A 9,316-nucleotide genomic window follows, 5' to 3' on the forward strand; every position below is an offset into this window, starting at 1 on the left:
AAAAAAAAAAAAAAAAAAAAAAAAAAAAAAAAAAAAAAAAACACCGGGCGGAAGGCAATGGCAAACCACTGCTCTAAATTGCCAAGAAAAAATCATGGAAGCCCATGATCACCAAGGCCACGGTGGCCGAATGGCTAGAGCATCGGACTCAAGACTGTCACGACGGCAATCTGAGTTCAAGGGTTCGAGTCACCGATCGGCGCGTTGTTCCCTTGGGCAAGGAACTTCACCTTGATTGCCTACCTAGCCACTGGGTGGCCAAGCCAGCCCAAGTCAGTGCTGGTCCCAAGCCCGGATAAGATAGAAAGAATGATTACGTAAAAAAAAGGTACCACCGGCACTCTCCATGGAAAGGAACTGGGGACCCTACCACGTACTCACTCCAAGAGCATCACAACATGAAAAACTACAATTAAGTATCATGCTGTGACCATGGCGGCTCAGACATGAACCTACCGTTAAATGAAATATATATATATATATATATATATATATATATATATATATATATATATATATATATATATATATATATATGACTGCCGCGATGGTCCAGTAGTTTGAACACTGGACTCCGACCCTCGTGGTTCCGAGTTCAATACCTCGCCGTGGCAGTCGTAAATAATGCATGCGCATTCAATCAGGCAAGGGTGGCATTGCCATATAACCTCTCAGTGATGAACTGAGAGAGGCCTGTGTCCTGCAGTGGAATGAATGGCTGTAAAAAAAATATATATATATATATATTTTTTTTATTATTATTATTACTAATTACAGCTATTTAGATCCGGCTGTAGCTTAACATGCTCCTAAGATAACTACTTTTACTATTTTTTATTTTATTTTGCTCGGCTACATAAAATAGGGTTTTGAAGTGTATAATACTATTAATATTTCGTGTTACTGCCACCAGCTTGGCGAACAATGGCGAACATACGAGCCATGTATGCCATTAATGCCGCCGTTAACTGGCGTCCGTCTGCAGAGTGCAATCACTCCCATGCCGTAATTTGATTGGTCAACAGGATATGATGATTGCGGATATGATCTTAGGGGAATTCTCTGTCCATGGCTGCCCAAACTTTCACATTTTGGCGATATGGGTGTATGTGGCACAGCATAATCTAGGGCTGGTGCCGAAATCACGCCTTCACGACACTGCTCATGTGGATGAGCTGTTATCCTAGACGAGGTAAAATGGTTCCGATTCGGGAAACAGTGGCCCTCACCGATGGTAGAAACATTTTGTTCGGGATTTCCACGTAGGAATACTTCATAAATTTACCGGGCCCAACATCTGTCAACTCCCAGACACCGATGTTGTGCATCCATACTGCCCAGCGATTTCAAACAGTCTGCTTGCTGTTGCCAGTAGAGCAAAAGGGAATCGCATCCCTTGTAGTAGTTATGGATTGTTAAAAAAGTAACTAAGAAAATAATTAACGGTAAGGGGACGTAACTACCGGCCAGCCCCCTTTAAACCCAGTTACGTGTATGGGGTGTTGCCATTGAGTATCGAATGGTTTTCATTAGCTCATGATATTTATACACTTCAATGCAAGCTTCTTATTTGTCTTTCATATAGCACATTGAATTATAGTTTTGAATGACATTTACTTGACCATCTTCCGCCGTGCATCTAGGTTGCCCACTACCGGTCTGGTCTCTGGCCTTGTTGCTTGCTGTCGCTGCATCCACAGAGTGACAACTGGCTTCGAAATACCGAATCTTGATATTTCGTCTCTTGATAGTACCTCAGAGTATAGCGAAATTTTTTATATTTTTTTTTATTAACAGTAGGTTCATGTTTGAGTCGCCGTGGTCACAGCATGATACTTAATTGTAGTTTTTTTTCATGTGATGATATTGGAGTGAGTACAAGGTAGGGTCCCTAGTTCCTTTCCACGGAGAGTGCCGGTGTAACCCTTTAGGCAATCATTCTCTCTATTTATCCGGACTTGGGACCAGCACTAACCTGGGCTGGCTTGGCCACCCAGTGGCTAGGTAGGCAATCGAGGTGAAGTTCCTTGCCCAAGGGAACAACGCGCCGGCGGTCGGTGACTCGAACCCTCGAACTCAGATTGCCGTCGTGACAGTCTTGAGTCCGATGTTCTAACCACTCGGCCTCCGCAGCCCCATAGCGTAATTACAGCTATACAAATGTCTGTGAGGTCTCCATTGCTAACATTGGCATGATACGAGGCCCTAGCCATATCAACTCCGAAACACTATTCAATCACATTATGAAGCTTCATCTAATAGATTAAACAGTCGATACCAATATGAAATTCAGATGCAAGTAGTAGCCACAGCATTTACTTCATATTCGTTTACATTCGTTTACATCCACCTCCCGTACCTATGGGATCCGTACTCCTGATGTCACGAATGCATGTAAAAAATGGTAAAGTTGTCCGTAAAAGTGGCTAATGTGATTCGGCCTTTTGAGGATGAGAGACCAGTCGCCAGAAGTTTCAACTGATGCCTGGAGGTACTGCTGTGGTTAGGCACCACGGTGGGAAGGACTAAGCTCAGTCAAGTCAACAGCTGACACGTTGTTCGTTATCAATTTTTCGGCACAGGCACTAGTATTTGTATGAACGTAAAAATAGTCCGTGAATAGACTACTTTACATTGGCCTTCCTTTTATAAATGTAAAATTTGGCAACGAATGCCATTCTGGTAATGATGTTAAGACTGTTTAATTATCATGGGTTTTGGCACTTATAAAAACTTTCACGTGAGAGGTAATTGCGCAGACGAGCTTCTTTTCAATAAGTTCTTAGGTAAAGGCTGAGTTCAGAGGAGCACCCTTATGTTCCCCAAGTTAAGGCATGTACCGCAAAAATCAAATGATAAATCCTACACAGTCGTAAAGATAACAATCACTTTTAATTTGTGGACGACAAAATTAGGGAAAAAATATTTCTCACGGATTATCAAACATAATTTTTCAAGATAGCAGTGATGATCATCCTTATGTTTTATGACAATTGATATATATATATATATTTTTTTTTTCAAAACCTTTATTCACGATTTCTTTTTTTCCTTCTTTTTTATTTAGTCCGCAAAATCCTGAAATGATCTGCACTGATTCGAATGACGGGAGAAACTGTGTAGTAAGTTGAACATTTACTTTACATTTGTCGTTATCTACAAAATTACCTTATAAACATACATGTATGTATGTATATATATATATATATATATATATATATATATATATATATATATTATATGTGTGTGTGTGTGTGTGTGTGTGTGTGTGTGTGTGTGTGTGTGTGTGTGTGTGTGTGTGTGTGCGCGTGCGGTGTGTGTGTGTTGTGTGTGTGTGTGTACACATACACACATATGCATATATATATATATATATATATTTTATAAAATATATATATATATATATATAATATATATATATACATATACATACATGCATACATATTTCATTTTATAGATATATCTTATATATATATCATATATATTTATATTATATATAATATATATTATTATATATATTTATTTATGTATATATATATATATTATAATATAATATATATTCATACACACACACATTCTCTCTCTCTCTCACTCTCTTTCTCTCTTCTCCCCTTCTCCTCTCTCTCTCTCTCTCTCTCTCTCCTCTCTCTCTCTCTCTCTCCCCTATATTATATATATAATATATTATATATATATAATATATATACATATAAATATTATAAATATATAATATATATAATATATATAATATATATATATTTATTATATCTATATATATAATTATTATATAAAATATATTATATATATATATATTTATATCTATATAAAATATATATATATCTATTTTATATATATATATTAATATATTATCTCTATTATTTATATATATATATATATATATATAATACACACTATATATATATATTATATATTATATATATATATATATATATATATAATATAATATATTATGTACACACACACCACACACACACACACACACACCACACACCCACCCCACACCACAAAACACACACACACACACACACACACACACACACCACACACTGTCAACAATACGTAGCAAGACCGGATGTACACTTCACACCTCCGTCCATGCAGCTGCCCTTCTCCTTGGGCAGGACGCAGATGTCGCCCGGCTTTCTCTTTTCGCACAGGGATAAACATCCGCCCTCGAAGGGAACCGCCGCATAAAAGGACACGTCCGTAAGGCAGAAGAGAGAGACACGGCAGACAGCCTAAACCACACAGGGTCCAGCTCCACCACCTCGTCCTCCACCCGGGGACACGGGGGTCTCTTGAGGGGTCTCATATCTGTCTTCAAGAATAAACCAGCAAGCTAAGCCCCTTTTCACTGCCCCACCCAAGTCCATCTCTCGACTCGCTTACATCTGGTGGCTTGCGGTGGTCACTCTCTTACATCTGGTGTCTTGCGGTGGTCACTCGCTTTCATCTGATGGCAGCGGTGTTCAAGAACCTCACAACGCCGACGCAAATGCACCTACCACCATGGTCCTCGCCGACGCCTGTTGCTGATCTACCGACAAGTTACTCCTGTTGAAGTGTCTCCTTGCCTCCCTTAACTCTCAGCCATCGCTACCAACTCCTCTTCTGACCCGGACCATGTCTGTCCTACTACTTCGTGCTGACCACTCACGCCTGTGCTACCCTCCTGATGAAGTCGCTGAAGATGCATCCTCGCACTCTACGCCGCCACACTCGCCAATCCGGCTCACCTGCCTCGCTAATTCTTCGCGAACCCTCGTCAACACAGCCAGCACCAACAATCTTTCTCATCACTATTAAAAGTAAGTGTACCTATTAGTGCCAGAGTAACTATTGCCCTCCCTATACCCACCCACACCTTGCATACAAGTTGGCTTCTTTCAAATTCAAGTACACACCACTCTACGAACGCACACTACTAACTCTCTACTACATAACTTCTCCCCGTCAACCATTGTTTTTTTCAACACAATCACACACTGAGATCAAACCTAAGTGACACGCACCCTCACTTCACACCTCATTCCCCCAGCCCCAACCATCCCGTAATTGATGTATTGTGTTAGTATTTTTCAGTTTATTATCATTTTTATCCTCAGATTGCACAATTTAGCATATATCATTTCTCTCAGAACAAATAAGGACCTTCGTGTTTAATTAATTATTGTAATGTTTGGCTGCTCTTATCATATTATTCATGTTTATTTGTGTCGAATTAATGAAATTATCAATTTTTTTCTCTTAAATGTTATTCCTATTAGCAATCACTTCATTACTTCTTGCGTATTGTTTATTTCTGTGTATACATTATATCGTTCTTTATATTACTGTTTCTTCATACTTGCCGTGCTAATCTGTCGCTCGTTCACACGTAGATTTCGATCACCTGACTATCCTCTTATCTATCTACCTGCCCACTCTACTCGGAATTCACTCTAAGATTGCGTATTTTACTATGTGCCATCCCTATGACTAATAACTGAACTCAAATCTCTTTTACGACGTATTCTCGAAGTTCGATATCTTGTCCTCAGTAATGCTGGAGTTTATGCTTCTTTAGTTTAAAGTTTGGTGAATGTGTACTGATGGTAGTGTCTTCAGTTGCAAATAATGGCAACACATTGCAGACACCATGCTTTATATAGGCTTATTCGGTTAAAATCACCGCAAGTTAATTTTAAGACTGGGTCATGGCCGTAAATGAAGGAACTCTGCGCCCGCCGCACACTTACACTCATACGATTGTGAAGCGCCGAGACCCGCACTGTTAGAATTAAGTTCAGGCCCAGCTGCCTATGTGTTCGAAGCATATATACTTGCCTATTTACCCCAAAGATATGGAATTCTTATTCAATTAATTTTTCTCACTTCAATATGATGGTGTGTGTGTGAAGGGAAGTACGGCATATTCGTGTGTTTTCTTGTACTTCCCTTCGTTGTTCTACTGCACACTTTCTCGCTTCAATGTGATGGTACCTTATGTACTCGCTAATCCTGACACATCCAAGTAATTAACACCTAACTTGACACACCCTTCTTGTGACAAACTGTTCTTATTATGCTCTCATTTTTCTTGCAATTTAGTAAGGTGATTGACAAACACATGATCCTCCTCCTCCTTAGCCCTTTTACTGGCCTGGTACACTTATATTTCAGCTTCTGAGACGATTGACCCCTCCTCGCTACTGAATGTTGCACCTCAGTGCGAAACCTCTGCCACACCCGCTACCCTGGCACGCGACGACCCCAGCGATCCTCGGATCACCAGGAGCCATCTGTAGATACCGAACAGAACCTCTACTGCATCGTTTTCGGCTCGAGGACGAGCCTTGCGCGTGGCCGAGCGATGTCAACAATACGTAGCAAGACTGGATGTACACTTCACACCTCCGTCCAAGCAGCTGCTCTTCTCCTTGGGCAGGACGCAGATGTCGCCCGGCTTTCTCTTTTCGCACAAGGATAAACATCCGCCCTCGAAGGGAATCGCCGCATAAAAAGGGCACGTCCGTAAAGGGAGGAGAGAGAGACACGGGAGAACAGCCCAAGCCCACAGGTCCAGCTCCACCACCTCGTCCTCCACCCGGGGACAAAGGGGTCTCTTGAGGGTCTCATATCTGTCTTCAAAAATAAACCGCAGCTAGCCCTTTTCACTGACCCACCCAAGTCCATCTCTCGACCCCGCTTACATCTGGTGGCTTGCGGTGTTTTACTCGCTTATACACACACACATACACACACGTGTATAATATATATATATTATATATATATATATATATATATAATATATATATATATTATATATATATATTAAAATATCGTATATATTTTACACAAAACACAACACCACACACACACACACAAAACACACACACACACACACACACACACACACACACACACACACACAACAAACACACACACATACCACACACACACACACACACACACACACACACACACCCCACACATATATATATATAATTAGATATATATATATATATAAAAATATATATATATATATATAAATAACAACCCTCCCTGACCAGGACTCGAACCTAGGGCACTCCGGTATGAAACCGAGGCCAGTGCTAAACCACCATGTCCAACGACCCACTAAGAGGGGTGTGCAACTAGGATCTTACTAGCTCCATAGACATTACCTATCTACTCATACTTGAGTAAAGACAGTTTTTTCGCTCACTCCCCGTGGGCACTCGGTTTGGGAAATTGATTTAGCAATTCAAATCCTAAGCCAGATGTACTGAGTGTATATATATGAAAGATGGGAAAAATGCAATGCCGCATTGATGTCGATAAATAACACCCCCCCTGCCGGACTCCAAACCCAGGTCCTCCGGGTATGAAATCCGTAGGGCCCCACGACCCACTAAAAGGGGTGTGCAATAGTCTTACAGCTCCTGACATTACCTTCTACTCATACTTGAGTATGGCAGCGGAAGTTTTTACCTCATCTCCCCGTGGGCCCCTCGGTGGAAATTGATTTAGCAATTCAAATCCTAAACCAGATTACTGAGTATATATATGAAAGATGAATAATGCAATGCCGCATTGATATTCGATAAATAACCCTCCCCGACCAGACTCGAACCTGTCGCTCAGGTATGAACCGAGGCCAGTGCTAAAACCCAAACCCTGCCACACACCCACTAAAAGATTTGAATTGCAAAGGTCGTCATGGTTGGTTTAGCCTGCCTCCGGTTTCATACCCGATGCCTAGTTCGATCCTGGTCAGGGAGGGTTTATTTATCGATATCAATGCGGCATTGCACACACTCCTGCTTAGGATTGAATATATATAATATTTTATATAGTATATATATATATATATATATATATAATATATATATATATATAAAACATACATATATTTTGCAAACACACCCACACACACACTACACCACACACATACACCATACACACACACCACATACACACACATAAAACACACACACACATACACACACACACATACAACACACACACACACACACACACACACAAAACACACACAACCCTACACACACGCACCCACACACACGCACCTACACACACACACACACACACACACACCACACACACACACACACACACACACCACACACCACACACACACACACACACCACACACACACACACACACACAAAACCTGTGGAATTCATTCGAACAAATTGCAAGTATACAACGAAGGAAGTACAAACATAAACAAACAATATGCCGTACTTCCCTTCACAAACAACACCTAAAACCTACACACACACACACCTACACACACACACACACACACACACACCCCACACACACCACACACACACACACACACACACACACACACACAACACACACACACACACACCACACACAAAACACACACACACATACACACACACACACACATACACACACAAACCACACGCACACAAAACAAACACACTCACACACACATAAACGCACTCTCACACACACATAAACATATATCCTCATAAATATATATATATATATATATATATATATATATATATATATATATATATATATATCATCATCAATAACGGTATGCTCATGTTTGAGCAGCCGTGTACCTCTCCACCATCCTTTGCCACTAAACTCGATCTTACGCTTTTCTTTCCACTTGCACCATCGACAGCCCGCAAATATCTTTGATATTGTCGCTCAGTCTTGTCTTCGGTTTGCCTCTTCCTCTGTTTCCTATCACTGTTAGCAAGTTTTTCTCAATACTTTTTTCTTCTCATTACATGACCAATAACTTTAATTTCCTCTTGTTCAAGATGTCCAAAAATCGGTCTTTACATTATTTTTCTTTAGCACTTCATCATTCGTCTTCTTCTCTGTCCTGCTAATATGCAGTACTCGTCTGTAACACCACATTTCAAACTATTGATCTTTTTCTTGTCTATCTACTTCAACACCCAACACTCAGAACCATATGATGCAATTGGGAAAACTAATGAGTTTCCCTAACCTCAGCTTTGTCCGTAAGGTAATGCTTCGGTCTTTCCTGATGTTATTGAGAGCAATTGTGGCGTTTTTTGCAATGGTAATTCTTCTTTTTATCTCCGGTGATCTCATATGTATTAGTTAAAACAGCTCCAAGATAAGTGAACTCTTTCCCCATTTTCCACAATCTTCCATTAATTGTAACATGTTCATCATTGTTTTATTGCCGGTTATCTTTGAATCTTCATGATCTTATTTTCTTGGCATTAAGAACAAGCCAGCCTTTTTGCTTTCTTCTTAAATTTATCATAG

The 9,316-nt window shown here is 40.3% G+C and overlaps 1 long non-coding RNA gene across 1 annotated transcript in view; it reads left to right on the forward strand.

Moving 5' to 3' along the window:
* The window catches only part of LOC119597248, a 15,671-nt gene extending 12,548 nt beyond the window's left edge, over positions 1-3,123 (forward strand). The window contains exon 5 of the long non-coding RNA XR_005230814.1: positions 3,068-3,123. This is a non-coding gene — a long non-coding RNA (uncharacterized LOC119597248). The remainder of the gene's footprint in view (positions 1-3,067) is intronic.
* The last annotated feature ends 6,193 nt before the right edge of the window (positions 3,124-9,316 follow it).

This window comes from Penaeus monodon, chromosome 39, assembly GCF_015228065.2.
Source record: "Penaeus monodon isolate SGIC_2016 chromosome 39, NSTDA_Pmon_1, whole genome shotgun sequence".
Lineage (NCBI taxonomy): Eukaryota > Metazoa > Arthropoda > Malacostraca > Decapoda > Penaeidae > Penaeus > Penaeus monodon.